The 14954-nt window shown below is 50.2% G+C and overlaps 1 long non-coding RNA gene across 1 annotated transcript; it reads left to right on the top strand.

The window, feature by feature from the left end:
* Positions 1-3071: 3071 nt before the first annotated feature.
* Positions 3072-13047, top strand: LOC135364608 (uncharacterized). The gene is made up of 3 exons (XR_010412061.1): positions 3072-3277; positions 11802-11923; positions 12732-13047. It is a non-coding gene; the product is annotated as an uncharacterized LOC135364608 (long non-coding RNA).
* The last annotated feature ends 1907 nt before the right edge of the window (positions 13048-14954 follow it).

Below are 14954 nucleotides of genomic sequence, written 5' to 3'. Positions count from 1 at the left end.
CCTGGGATCGAGCCCTGCATCGGGCTCCCTGCTCGGCGGGAAGCCTGCTTCTCCCTCTCATACTCCCCCTGCTTGTGTTCCCTCTCCGCTGTCAAGTAAGTAAATAAAATATTTAAAAAAAAAAAAAGAAAAAGCATAACACTGTATAGGAAGGATGAACCAGACGTATAAGGAGGAAAGAGGTAGCAGCCGCTGATTTGCTCTTACGCGGATACACTTTTTCTCGAAGGGTACAGGAGAAACTACGGTGGTGGCCTCTGGGGAGAGGACCTGCACACTGGTGGTGTTTTCAGCTCCTAGGTCAGCACACCTGTTTCCTCTGTGGAGAACAGGGCCCTGTTCCAGGCAAGGATATTCAGGATGTTTATCAAGAAGCTGTTTTGTTGAGAAATGAAAATGTGCGAATGTCCGTAGCAGCTGCGTTCCAGCCCCAAACGTCCATCAACAGTTAGGAATGGATAAGCAAGCTGTCCACTCGACAGAACAGCGCGCCCCAACGAGAGCAGACCCTGATGCGCACTGAGGGCATGGCTCTCCCGGCCATCCGCTGCCTTAAGGAGGCCAGGGTTTCAGTGGGAGTGCAGGGTTCTAGAACAGGCAAAGCAGATCCACGAGGGCTGTTCCACTCTCTCCTCTACTTGTGTATGTCTGAATTTTGTGTGCTTTTTCATAATTGAAAGTGTTGAAACTTTAGAACAATCTCGGGATGAGCCTGGAGGCAGAAGCTAAGACTAAGTGCTCTCGGGGGCTGCCTCTCCTCCAAGCCAGAGCAGGAAGCGGGGTGTCCCCTTACACAGACCCGCCTGTCTACTGCCAGTTGTCTTACAACCAGCTTGGAAAATTAAGTTTTCTCTAAAGATAAATCTTTCTTCCCGACTTTTCCCCATTTTCCAGGACTCTCCAAATACCCAGTGTCATCTAGACATCCAGTCATTGCCTGTGTGATAGAAGACATAAGAGAAACGATTACTGAAGGTTACTTGGGGTGGTGGGCTATGGATAGCTTGTTTTCCTGGCTTTGAGTCATTTAGAATTTTTTTTTTTAAAGATTTTATTTATTTATTTGAGAGAGAGAGAATGAGAGAGAGAGAGCACATGAGAGGGGGGAGGGTCAGAGGGAGAAGCAGACTCCCCGCCGAGCAGGGAGCCCGATGCGGGACTCGATCCCGGGACTCCAGGATCATGACCTGAGCCGAAGGCAGTCGCTTAACCGACTGAGCCACCCAGGCACCTGAGTCATTTAGAATTTTAAAATCATTTTCAGAGGCCATGAGCAGCGCTGTTGTGGATGACAACTGGGATCTCAGAGGGAGGCCGCCAAGTCCCCAGCCTGCCCAGCACCAGCCTCCACTCAGACGTGCCTTTGACCTAGGCTTGTCCTTGGCCTTGTCCCCAGGGTCCTGAGCCTCTCCTGTGACTCTTCTATAAGCAAAGGATGATTTCAGGAGCTGGCTTGGACACTGAGGCCTGGACCCTGTGCCAAGGACAAGGGCACTTGCTGATTTGTTCTTAAGCATCTGGGCAGGGTTTTCTGGTCTCAGAAAGTGTAATCTGAAGAGACACGAGGGTGCCTGTTGTTGTGGAACAAGTGTAACCGTAGACAGAAGGATCTTGTAGAAGTCTAGGTGTTGTCTTCCTCTAGGACTGTTAGTTTCTTTGTATTTCTGTTCTTCAGAATGTGAGTTTACAGTCTTGGCTAAGACTGAGAGCAGTGAGAGGTGGTGGCGTTGGCACATGTGAAGCAGGGGACCAACTTTTAAATGGCCTTTTAAATTAACGAAGGTGAACTAATGGGGTTTGGTGTGGGGGACACTGGCTCTTTTTCAGAGTCTCCGAACGACAGGCATTTCGATTACGATTTTAAGCCTCGTGATCAACTGGGGCTCTCTGTCCCTGCAGGAGGTACTCTGGTTTCAATCTTGGGGCTTACAGGTAAACAACCTGCTGGAAGTTACCCTCCCGGGAAGCCTGTTCTTCCCTGAGAAGGGGCCTTGGTCTTCACGCCGGGACGACAGCTTTAACAACTAACCCCTCTCATCAAAGCGCTTGAGCCTGTACTTCTTCCGCTTATTCACGAAGTAAAACTGATGTTTCAGAAACTACTGTGAATATTTCACGTACCACTTGAAGCCCTTGACGACAGGTAGCGCCAAACCCACGATTAGACACTGCTAACGTGGCGGTGTGGGACTCCTCCAGGATAAAACCCTATCTTCCTACAACCGGGCAGCGTGGGATGCCTCGGGCCGGAGCCCTAGAGCCTAGATGGTGGCGCAGCCAGCAGCCAGTCCACACCCAAGCACGCCGGGCTGCGTGCAGCGCGGGGCACCCCAGGCTCCCTGCGCACGCAGTGCCTGGCGGCCCACCCGCGCCCCCAGGCCCCCCCAGCCCCCCCCAGGCCCAGCGCCCGCGCCCCCAGCGCTCGCACCGCCAGCACCAGCACCCCGGGCCCACCCGCGCCCCCAGGCCCCCCCAGCCCCCCCCAGGCCCAGCGCCCGCGCCCCCAGCGCTCGCACCGCCAGCACCAGCACCCCGGGCCCACCCGCGCCCCCAGGCCCAGCGCCCGCGCCCCCAGGCCCCCCCAGCACCCCCAGGCCCAGCGCCCGCGCCCCCAGCGCTCGCACCGCCAGCACCAGCACCCCAGGCCCCCCAGCGCCCCCCGCAACCCAAGGGCCCACACCCTCAGCACCCCCGCTGCCCGCCCACGCCCCCAGCGCCCGGCTGCCTCCTAGCAGCGCGACGGGTGCCCCTGCTGTAGCGGGAAACATGTGACCACAAGCCGGCTGCCCTGGCTAGCCCCGCCTGCACCTGCCGCCGCCGCCAGTTCCCGCCCCCGCGCCCCGCAGCTAAGCCCGACCTCAACGGCGCACTCGCGCCGGGCGGTGCCCCACGGAGGCGGAGGTCCGCGCCAGCCGCCTCCCAGCCACCCCCGCGGCGAGGGCGCGGACACGTGACCCGAGCGCGGCCAATCGCGGACCCTGCCGCCGCCGGAAGGCAATGGCGCTGGCGCTTCTGCGCGTGCTCGGCCCGAGGCCGCGCCGGCGCCGCCGACTGGCTGCGTCCGGGTCACGGGCCCGCCCCCTCGCCGCGCCCCGCCCCCCGAGGAATGCGGGCGGAGGTTCCCGGGCGTTCGCGGCCTAGGCTGTTGGCGCGGGCTCCCGCCTGGCGCTCTTCTCTCGCGGGCGGAGGTCACGACCGAGAGTCCGACGCGAACCGCGGTCAGCACGACCTGGGCGAGGTCCGGGTGTCCGTCTCCGGAGCGTCGGTCTGACTGAGAGCAAGTACTGGGGTCACTGGGTTCGCGGCATCCCCGCCGTCCTCGCTCACCCCGCCCTCCTAGTCGGGGAGGCGCCCCGGGGCCGGGAGGGGCGCTCAGCCGACGGAAACTGAGCCCGCGCTGCCGCGGGGGTGCTCCGGGTCCCGCCCCGCTCCTGCCCGTGCGGCCCCTGCGCTGCCCTGGGGGTGCTCCGAGCCCCCCCCGCTCCTCCCCGTGCGGCCCCTGCGCTGCCCTGGGGGTGCTCCGGGTCCCCCCCCCCGCTCCTCCCCGTGCGGCCCCTGCGCTGCCCTGGGGGTGCTCCGAGCCCCCCCCCCCGCTCCTCCCCCTGCGGCCCCGCGCCGCGACACCACCCCCTGGGGCGCACCCAGGGCCCCGCAGGGTGGGGGTGGGGTCCGCGAAGAGCTACCCACCTGCTGCAGCCGCTTCCTTCCTGGTGGGACGTACACTTCCCGGGGCGGGTGGGAGGAGGAGGAGGCTGGGAGCGCCCTTCCTTCCTCTTCACCACGCCCGCCCGCTCCTCCAAACCAACCAGCACTTACGAACGGCCTCGTAAACAAGTGACCGATTCCAGGGCCGGGACGGAGAATACAAGACGAGCCTGGCGCATCCCGTATCCCGAGAGAGCAAGAGGGTGCCCGCAAAATGAGGCTGGGGCGTAGGAGGACTCGGGGGCCAAGCTGAACGGCGAAAGCTGGAACCATACGAGCAGCCAAGTGAACAATCCTCTTGAATCGTAACTTACAGGGTAACCTGACTACCCAGGAGTCCATAGAGGCGAAGAGTAAACAAGTGAGGGTGGAAGAACAGCCCTTTCCTACGGAAATACCACAACTTATAGATGCAGGAATAGGGAACTGGGAAAACAACTTGAGGCAAATGACGGCGTAGCAATTGGGGGCCGTATCTAATGGATGCTAAGATTAGTGGGCAGAAGCTTTGAGGCTTCAGATCTTTCCCCTAAGATACTTATTAACAGGGACAAATAGTAGCTTCAGAATGGAAAAACTTGACCAACACACCTCAAGCAGGTAATCAAGGTGTAAGATACAACAACAGCATTAACCCCTGATGTAGTAACGCAAGGAGAAAGACACAAAAGCGCTCCTGTGGTTTTCTTGCCAAGAATGCATACCCTCCATCAAATCATGGGAAAGCTTCCGAGAAATCCAGGCAAGGACGTGGTACTCTTGGTACAACATAACGGTACTCTTCAAAAGGGCCGAGCTCCTGAAAGATAAGGAAATTCTGAGGAACTGCCCCAGATTGGCTGTGTCTAAGGAGAATGACTACTAAATGCAACATGGGGTTCCCGAGTGGCTTGGACTAGGTAAAGTACTGCTGTGGAAAAACATGAAATCTGAATAAAGTCTGCAGTTCAGTTGGCAATATTTGCTATAGACTGAATATTTGTGTTTTCCCAAAACTTCATATATTGAAACCTAATCCCCAGTGTGATGGTATTTCAAGGTGAGACCTCTGGGAAGTGCTTAGATCATGAGAAGGGAGCCCCCGTGAATGGGTTCAGTACCCTTGAAAAGGAGCTGAGAGAAGACAGCTGCCTATGAACCAAGATGTGGACTTTGACCAGGCATCAAACCTGCTTATAACTCGGTTTTGGACTTCCAGCCTCCAGAACTGTGAGAAATAAATTGTTTTTTAAGCACCCAGCCTCTGTTAATTTGTTATAGCGGCCCGAACAGACTAAAGACAGTATTGCACCAGAATTAATCACCTGACTTTGATATTTGTACAATAGATAATGTAAGATGTCAACCTTAGGAGAAACTGGGGAAAGAGCATTTGGGAACTCTCTGTGCTTCTTTTTTGTTTTGTTTTTGTGAAATACAGGTGGGCTATGGTGAATTCATCCCTCTCCTGGACCAGGGGCGCAAGGTTGCCCTTGTGTCCCAGAAAGGGGCAAGCTGATGAGAAGCTCAGGCAGGTGCCCTTTCGTGAACTCCCCGCTGCCCACCCTGCCTCTCCTAGCTTCTCAGGTACAAATGTCCTGAGCAGGAGCAAGCTTGGCAAATTGGAGAGCAGCAAGGAGGCCAGATGAGCGGGAGGAAGATGGCAGGAGGCGATCTTGGACAGACAGCAAGCATCAGATGGTTGGGGCCCCATCAGGTGGGGTTAGAGAAGGTGTTCTCACCTACCCCTTCATATCTTCCATCTCCATTTAGTACAGTTTTATCCTGTTGGGTTTTTCTCAGTTACCTGTGTAACATTATGTAACATTTAGCACTTAAATCTCTGTATCTTGTCCAGCAGCGTGGGATAGTATCTGTCCTTTCCTACCACAGAAGATAGGGATCCCATCCTTAACTCTGCCTCCTCTGCTTCCACCCACTTCCCAACTCACAACATCTAGACTTTTGCTTATACAAAAGTCAAGGTTGCTGCCTATCATTAGAACAGATTGAAAAGACTTAATTTTTTCATGCTTTGTTCATAGATTGATTCCCAAGGCTAGAAATCCATCAGTGGTTTTTCTGTTTATGGCTGCATTTTCCTCTCTATGCTCAATGGCCTTAAAATGATTCTATTCCATGAGTTGCCCAAGATAATGCCACGGTTTAGTTTGCTTCGTATTTGGACCACAATTTATGTTTACAGCTTTTCATTTTATTTATTGAGTTTCTAACTGCTGTTATTTTTTTTCTCATTGACACAAAGTGTGCCTTCACCATATCCCTCACATTGACCCAGCCTCTTGTGCTAAATCTTGCCCCAAATGCCCACCTTTTCCCCTGGAGTTGCATGTCTGAGAGCCCTCCAGCCTCTGCCGTTCAGGCCTGCTGCCCAGCCATCGCTGTGGACATCGCCTCACAGGCCTCCAGACGACTGCTACACTGGTCCCACGCTTTCCCTGTTCTTGGTGTCCTTTGTTCTCTGAAGTACATTACAAGCATGTCCTCAGAAAGGGATGTCTGCATACCAGAAAGGCCTTTAATTTGCCCTCGTAGCCAAACAGACTTCTAGATCCCAAGTTTGCCCCCAGAATTGTGACCGCACAGCTCCGTTAGTGTCTTGCTATTGACAGTTGGGTGATCCTTCTTTTGTAGGAGTCATATGAGTTTTATTTCTGGATGCTTTTAAGATCTTTCTTTTTCCTAATATTTTGAAATTTCTCAAGAACACATCTAAATAGGATCTTCGTTCACTTTGCAAGAGGGGCCCTTTCTCTTAGGTTCCTCCATTCTCTGGTTCTAGAACGTCTGTGTGCATGATGTTGAACTGATCCCCCCCCCCCCCCATCATTTCTCACCTAGTCCTCCTTTTTGGGTCGTTTTTTCTATGTTCTGAATAGATACTTGGCTTTATTTTCTAACCTTTCCATTGACCTTTTTATTTCTACCACTTATTTTTAGAAGTCTTTTTTGGGGTACCTGGGTGGCTCAATGGGTTAAGCGTCTGCCTTCAGCTCAGGTAATGATCTCAGGGTCCTGGGATCGAGCCCAGCGTGGGGCTCCCTGCTCAGCGGGGAGCCTGCTTCTCCCTCTTCTGCCCCTCTGTCTACTTCTGTTCTCTCTCAAATAGATAAAATCTTTAAAAGAAAAAGTCTCTTTTTCTTTAAGTGAATTTTATTGATATTTGATTTACATACAATGAAATGGTCTCATTTTAAATGTATATTTTGATGAGTTTTTGTGCAGTTTTGTAGTTATCACCGCAATCAAAATACAGTTGTCTTGGTCCCCTTCCCAGTCACACCCCAACCCATACCCAGGCTTTGGGCAACCACTGATCTGATTTGCAGATTGGAGTTGTGTTGTCTAGACCTTTGTGGTCGGCACAATGTTTTTGAGATCCACGTTCTTGCATCTAACAGCACTTCGCTGCATTTTTATTGCTGAGTAGCATTCCACTGTATGCATATAACACAATAATTAAACTGTTTATCAGTTGACTGATGTTTGTGCTTTGCCAGTTCACTTGAATGATGCTTCTGTAAACATAAGTGCACAAGTCTTTGTGTGGACATGTTTTCATTTTGCTTGGGCAAATACCTAGGAGTGGCCCAGCTAGACTGCGTGGTAAGTATATATTTAACTACATACTAAATGGTTGATGTGTTTTCCAAAGGAGTTGTATCATCTGACATTCCCACGAGAAATGTAGGTGTTCCATTTGCTCTGAACCTTTACCATCACTTGGTGTGGTCAGAACGTTCTCCGTTATTCCAGGTAACTCTGTGTCCTTGATAGGCTTCCCTCCTCAATAAGAGAGTTGACAGGAGCTTCATGTCCAAGGGTTTACCAGGCATTGGGCTCTTTTTGTGAGGTACAGAAAGGAAGGAGCCATTGGACACCTTACCAGATGCCAGACGGAGGAACTGAGGAAGGAATTACTTGGGAAGATGAGAGCTGCTCAAAAAAGCTCCCAAGCACTTTGGGAGAAGAGATACGTGGCTTTCTGAGCGGTTGCTGTGTGGCAGGCGTGGGGAAGCAGCCCAGAGCTTCGGTTAATCCCCGTGATGCCAGCCCCACCCCCAGACCTGGTCTGAGCCCCTGAGACCACAGGAGACAAGCCCACCTCTGCCCAGACGCAGCCCCCAGTACCTACGCTGAGATGCAGTTCCTCCACCCACATCTCTGCCTGCTCTTCCCCTACCCCAATAATGTCGTCCCTCCTCTCCTGCTGCCTGTGGCCTCCAACTCCGCTAGTCTCTGCCAGTCATCTCAATGAGGCCGCAGGTGAGAGGGAGGGAACTGCCTGTGCTCCATCTTCATCTTGCACTGAGGTCTGGATTTCCGCGGCCTGGCAGGACATCCACACGCATGGCTCGGTAGTGAAGGCCGATTATGAAACAGCATATATAGCATCCACTTTTAGAAAAATATGAATTATGTACAGAGAAAAGTGACAGAATAGGCCTTAAAATGTTTGCAAAAGTTACCTCTGGGTGATGGGATTAAAGTAGTCTATACATCTTTTTAATTTTTAAACTGTCACATGCTTTCTGAAAACTTAGGTTATATGGACAGAGGTTGCATGGTGGCTGAAGCCCCAGGCTGTGGGGTCACTTGGATCTGGATTTTCAAGTGTTAGATGTGCCCCTTACTAGCCGCAAGCTCTCAGACTCAGTGCCCTGATTTGCCATGGAGCTGTTCCGAATATTCGGTGAGGCTGTGCTGCCGGGCCCACAAGGGGTAGATTTGATCAGTGTTGGCCATTATCATACGAATATTAGTTTTAAGATAAAAAACAAACAGTAAACAATTTACATCGTCCAGCTCCGAGCTGAGAGCTTTCCTGGGCACTTTGCAGTGTGAATTAACTGCACAAGGGCTAGCAGCCAGATACCTGAACCAACTGGCTTCTGGGGGTAAAGCAGTTGATTGTAGGGGCGTCTGGGCGGTGCAGTCAGTTGAGCGTCCCAACTCTTGGCTCAGCTCAGGTCATGATCTCAGGGGTGCAGGATTGAGCCCCACTTCGAGCTCCCCACCCAGCAGGGCATCTGCTTGGGATTTTCTCTCTCCCTCTCACTCTGCCCCTTCCCACCCCTCACATGCCCATACCCTCTCTTTCTAAACAAATCTTTTTTTTTTTTTTAAGATTTTATTTATTTGAGAGAGAATGAGATAGAGAGAGCATGAGAGGGAAGAGGGCAGAGGGAGAAGCAGACCCCCTGCTGAGCAGGGAGCCCGATGTGGGACTTGATCCCGGGACTCCAGGATCATGACCTGAGCCGAAGGCAGTCGCTCAACCAACTGAGCCACCCAGGTGCCCTAAACAAATCTTTTTCAAAAAAGGCAGTTAATCATAGGCATCACTTGGATTCTGGGGAATATCTGCTAAAGATGATAATTTTGGTTTGGGTAGAGTTGGCATTGGACGTTTGACTGTGACATTGCTTGGCTACCTGGACCAGCTGTTTATTGGGGCCATTCCAGAATGATCATCAACTCTTCATGCCGGGATACTCAGCCACCTTTCCTAAGGCAGCTCATATAACCACCAAGGGACTTGATGTTCACGAGTAAGAACGTGACAGTCGTGTTAACCACTGGAGGCCACGCCTGACTCTCAGCAGCCTGTCCTGCCAGGCCAAAGTCCCTCAGACTTGGGTGAAATGCAGGTTTTCTCTATATATCACGTTGTTTGTGCGTGCCATGAAAGGCTGATGAACTACTGAATGCTGACATAAACTGTCTGAAATAATTCTTGGCAGGCTTCTCTGCAAGGAGAGAGCAGCTGTGCTGGGAGCCCCTCAGCACCATCAGGACTGGACTGAGACAAGCCTGGTGCTTACTGGGGCAAAGCTGACCTCAAACGTTTTCTCAGGTTTTTAAAAAAATATTTTCTGGCCTATTTTTTCAAAGGGGTGGGTGTCCGTGAATCTAATAGATCAAGAGTCCATTTGTTGTGCAGAATCCATCCGCCTGATATGGGTGAGGCCCTGTGCCAGGCCCAGGGGAGCTGGGGATGGTGGCACAGGACCGCCTTGCCTCCCAGAACCCAGAGTCTGCTACACCATGTCCAGCAGAAGTATAATGCAAGATGGATGGCATCTAAATTTTTCTAATAGCTGCAATAGAAAAAAAGATGTGGGTGAAATTCGATTGGATAATATATTTTATTGCACCCAGACACAGTATATTAAAAAAGATTTCACTAATCAACATCAAACAGGATGAGATTTTTTTTTTTTTTAAGATTTTATTTATTTATTTGAGAGAGAGAGAGAATGAGAGAGAGCACGAGAGGGAAGAGGGCAGAGGGAGAAGCAGACCCCCTGCTGAGCAGGGAGCCCGATGCGGGACTCGATCCCGGGACTCCAGGATCATGACCTGAGCCAAAGGCAGTCGCTTAACCAACTGAGCCACCCAGGCGCCCCAGGATGAGATATTTTACATTCTTTTCTTCATACTGAGTCTTCCAAATCTGATGTGTGTACACACACAGCATGTCTCTCTGACGACCAGTAGGATTTTCAACCATCCTGGTTTACGCAGAACCACCCGGGTTCTGGCTCTGAAAGGCCTGCATCCCAGGAAAGACTCCGGGGGATGCATAAAGTGCTGTTTTTCCTGAAAGGGTGTGGAAGGCTGGGGGAAAGTAGAAAACTCTTGTGGCAGCCCCCAAATAGGAGCTAGAGCACAAGGATTCCGTGTCCATTGGAAGCGGCATAAACGCCCTCCGCGGTTACTGCCCCTGCTTTTCCCCAACTGTTGATGGTGGCAGCCACGATTTGTAGTTTACATAACGACCATCCGCCTTGCATCGCTCCAAGAGATCCGAATTGCTAATGCAGTGCGAGCGCCTGCCTTTAACATTGGCTGGGGATTCACTGTTGTGCTTTGTGTTGAGATAGTGCTGCTGTAAGTTTTCACATGGCAGATGCCGTGGCCATGTTGTCTAAGGGTTCAGATCGTGAAAATGAGAACAAGGACAGTGTGAATGCCGGTGTGACCCAGACGGCGCTGACAAAGGAGGCTCACAAGTGCGACTTTGATGGCGGGTGAAGCACACATACAACTGGACTAGGGAGCTAAAAACCAAAACAGAGTCCTATGCAATATGCAGAAAAGACGGGATGGGGATGATGGAGGAGCGGATGAAGGCACATACAGAGACTGAACTCAAGGCCCGGACATGACAGGAAGTTCTTCAAAGCCAGTCACAACTTTTTTGTCTCCCCCAAAGCCACCAATATTCAGTCCCCAGCACTGGCCACGGAATGAGCTCGGGCACACCCACCCCCCTACTGAACTCACATTGTCCACTCACTGCTCCGTGCGGCTAAGCGAAGCGACCCTTCCTCACTCACAGATTAGAATTAAAATTTTGAGAAGGGATGTGTATAAATGGGAGAAATTGTGATGAGCTGTTTTATCTACCCAACGATGCAGAACGGATCCTGTCACATCCTATGAACCATGATATTGTTAACAGTCTGTTAAGTGATGCACCGAATCCCGGCAGCGAAATGGTGTTTCCCCAGCTCCTCGTTACTTTGATTTGAAACAAAGAGTTACAAATTGTCTCCTTGATTTCAATGAAGATTTTGATGAAATTGCAGAAAACATGAATGAAAAGATTGTTGATACCTCGTCCAGATACAAGCTAGACTCTGCTCATCCATCTGTGTATTTGGTGACAGGGCAAGTGTAAATTCCGGCAAACTCCATTTAGCTGATCATCTTATTACCAAAGAAAATGAAAAGCTCTTACCTGCTCAGTGTCCTCCACACCTCGTATACAACACTGCTGTTAAGATGAGGTCTGCTTACCTGTTTTATTGGGGTTTCCAAAAGGAAAGTTTTGGTTACCTTTTAGTTTCCTCAAATATGCGGAAACATGATTTTTGACTTTATAGAAATGGAAGGAGAAAGCCTTCCTACAAGGTGTCCGTCATTGTTGCCGTAGGAAAGATGTTAAAATGTTTGCCTGCCATAAAATCTAATCTTATTCTTCAAAGTGTGAGACACGAGGAATGTCCTTCTCTAATTTGGAAATACATAAGGATGAGAACAAAGAAAGGGGTTACAGGAAAATGGAAATTTATATGCTCTTTTTCCAGAACTGCCACCAGAGTGTCTGATGCCCTGTGTAGACTGTGGGTGAGAGCTCACGTGGGCAAAGCACAAACTCACTTCACGACAGCAGGACTGCTTCAGAACTCAAACATGTCACCAGAAAAAGGTAACTAAATTTGACAGGACTTTCTCATTCCTTCAGTAAAACTGTAACTTACTTGAAATCCAACTTTGATTTCGAGTTTTGATGACCTCTGTGCTTTAAGACCATTTGCCTGAGAAAGAGAGTTTAACTTCTGGTGACTTCCAGTATGCTTTGGAGTTTGTTTGTTTTTAAGATTTTATTTACTGGGGCGCCTGGGTGGCTCAGTCAGTTAAGCATCTGCCTTCCACTCAGGTCTTGATCCCAGGGTCGTGGGTTCAAGCCCCACGTTGGACTCCCTGCTCAGCAGGGGAGTCTGCTTCTCCCTCTCCCCCTGCTCCTCCTCCCCCCACACTCGTGCTCTCTCTCTCGCTCGCTCACTCTCTCAAATAAATAAAATGTTTAAAAAAAATAAAATGGACATTTTAGACGTGGGGAACCAAAATGATAAATTTACATATGCAAAGAGCCTGATTAATAAGTGGCTGGTCTACCAGAGTGAGCCTGTGCATACAGACGGGTGGATGTTCTTTGAGCGCTGAAAACAAATTCCCACAAGTGCTCATAAGGTGTCATCACATTGGACTGACACCAGGAATCCGAGTTTCAGTGGCTTGATAGGAACAGTGCTGTAAGTCAGCATGAGCTGTACGCTTGACCACATCCCGAGTTTCCCACTGCCTAAAAGAAGAGAGGGATGTTCTAAGTTCAGAGACGCAATGTTGATAAAGGAAACAGGAAGAGTGAGACTGCTCAGAGTGTCATGGGACAGAAGGAAGCGGGTCATGACCCCCTTAATTGGTCTTACCGTATTTTTGTTCTCCTTTTAAAGAGTCTTGCGTTATAAAGGATCAAAGTATGGATAGACACAACAGCTTGGATGAATCTCCAGGGAACTATGAGGAGTTTAAAAAGCCAACTTCAGGGGCGCCTGGGTGGCTCAGTCGGTTGAGCGTCCGCCTTCAGCTCAGATCATGATCTCAGGGTCCTGGGATCGAGCCCCACATCGGGCTCCCTGCTCAGCAGGGAGTCTGCTTCTCCCTCTCCCTCTCCCCCTGCTTGTGTTCCCTCTCTCGCTGTGTCTCTCTCTGTCAAATAAATAAAATCTTAAAAAAAAAAATTAAAAAAAAAAAAAGCCAACCTCAAAAGCTTACGTCCTGTGTGATTCCATTTATGTAACATTTCTTTTAAGTAACCTACGCCCAAGGTGGGGCTTGAACAGCTCATGACCTCGAGATCAAGAGTCAGAATGCTCCACCCATTGAGCCAGGCAGGTACCCCAATTTATACAACATTTTTGAAATGACAAAATTGTATAAAAGCAGGGCAGATTTGTGGTTTCCAGAGGTTAAGGACAGGGGGGAAATGGGACCAGGGGCTGCAGGGGGTGGAGGTGGTTATAAAAGGTTACAGGGGAGACCCCTGTGGGGCTGAAACTGCCCAAAGAACCTCACAGGTGCAAAAACCCGCAGAACCACACGTCACACACATACCCAGGAGTGGAAGTGAAGTTGGGGAGATCTGAATGTATGGGTGGATTACATCCACGTCAGTCTCCTGGCTGTGACGGTATATGTAGTTTTGCAAAATGTTACCATTTGAGTGGAAATGGTGTATTATTTCGTACAACTGTATGTGAGTCTACAATTACCTCAAAAATTTCAGTTAAACAGAAAGTTGTACATGTGTGTGTCTTCAGAATACATAATAGCATACTCTCCAAAATTTAAATATCCAATAAAAGATTTTTTAAGTGTAAAACAATGTGTTGTAGTGGAAGACAGAAAGAAACATTATACAATTTTTTCATGATTTTTTCTATTCATTACTACTAATTGCACTGTTAACTAGTCCTGTGGTTAACTAGTCCTGTTTCGTTTAAATATAACAGAAAAGTAAGTAATACAAAATAATGCATGGTTTCAAAGAAACACCTATTTTCATTTTTTATGTGAAGAGATAGCACACGTGGGTAATTCTTTTCTATGATAGCACTGTGTTTTGGGGTGAGGTCTGGAATATCTTTGTCCCGGGCTGGCATTCTAAAACCTCGGTCCCTTAAGCTCATCCAGGTGCTTGGGTGCACCTGAGGCTATAGCCCAGAGGGCACTGGTGGGGAGGACGTGGGGGTTGTCTCTGCAAGAAGGGGACGCACTACACTTCTGTCGAAGCTGAAGTGGCCGTCACCGCTGGGGAGATAATTTGGGAGACAGGAAAGGTGCTCATCAAAGGCAGGCACTTCACTGAACTTCTGGGCCAGGCTCAGGGGGCAGGGGCTGCAGGACTGGAAGCAACCCACTTGAAGACACAGTCCAGAAAGACAGGACCCTGGGGTTTCCTGAGGACGTCTTCCACCAAGACCTGCAAAAGTCCCCAGACCCATCATCCTCAAATTAAAGTGATCTATGGCCCCTCTCAAATGGAAAATCATCTTCACAGACCCCCACCTCCATCCCAGGGTGTTTAAGCTATTTTAATTGTAAACTTTCTTTTTTTTTTTTTTTTTAATATTTTATTTATTTGACAGAGAGACACACAGCGAGAGAGTTCGGAACACAAGCAGGGGGAGTGGGAGAGGGAGAAGCAGGCCTCCTGCCGAGCAGGGAGCCCGATGCGGGGCTCGATCCCAGGACCCTGGGACCATGACCTGGGCCGAAGGCAGACGCTTAACGACTGAGCCACCCAGGCGCCCCATGTAAACTTTCTTAAATACGTACAAATGTAAAACTAAACATAAAGTCCCTGTGTTCTTGGCACTTACGCAGCTATGAATCCAGCCGTGTCTACAAACTAAATCTTACCAGAAATGGTGCCCTAATTGGGCCCCAGTGGGCAATACTGCCGTGCCTGAGCCCACCCCTGTGTCGTACCCTGAGTGAGGTTGGAGCAGTCTGGCTCTCCCCACTCCTCCACTGCTTGAATCCCTGAGTGGCCCCAGTGCAGTGGTTATGGGTCCATTAGGGTGCAGATGAATCACTTTCGTTGCTTTCTCTTCTGTCATCTTTGGCTCCCCGCAATTACCCGAAGGCCCTTTCATGCCATTGCGTACTTCCTG

Source organism: Mirounga angustirostris, unplaced genomic scaffold (assembly GCF_029215605.1).
Source record: "Mirounga angustirostris isolate CCGP_5_RB_7025 unplaced genomic scaffold, mMirAng1.0.hap1 SCAF_5, whole genome shotgun sequence".
Lineage (NCBI taxonomy): Eukaryota > Metazoa > Chordata > Mammalia > Carnivora > Phocidae > Mirounga > Mirounga angustirostris.
This window is presented reverse-complemented; position numbering and strand designations above follow the sequence as displayed.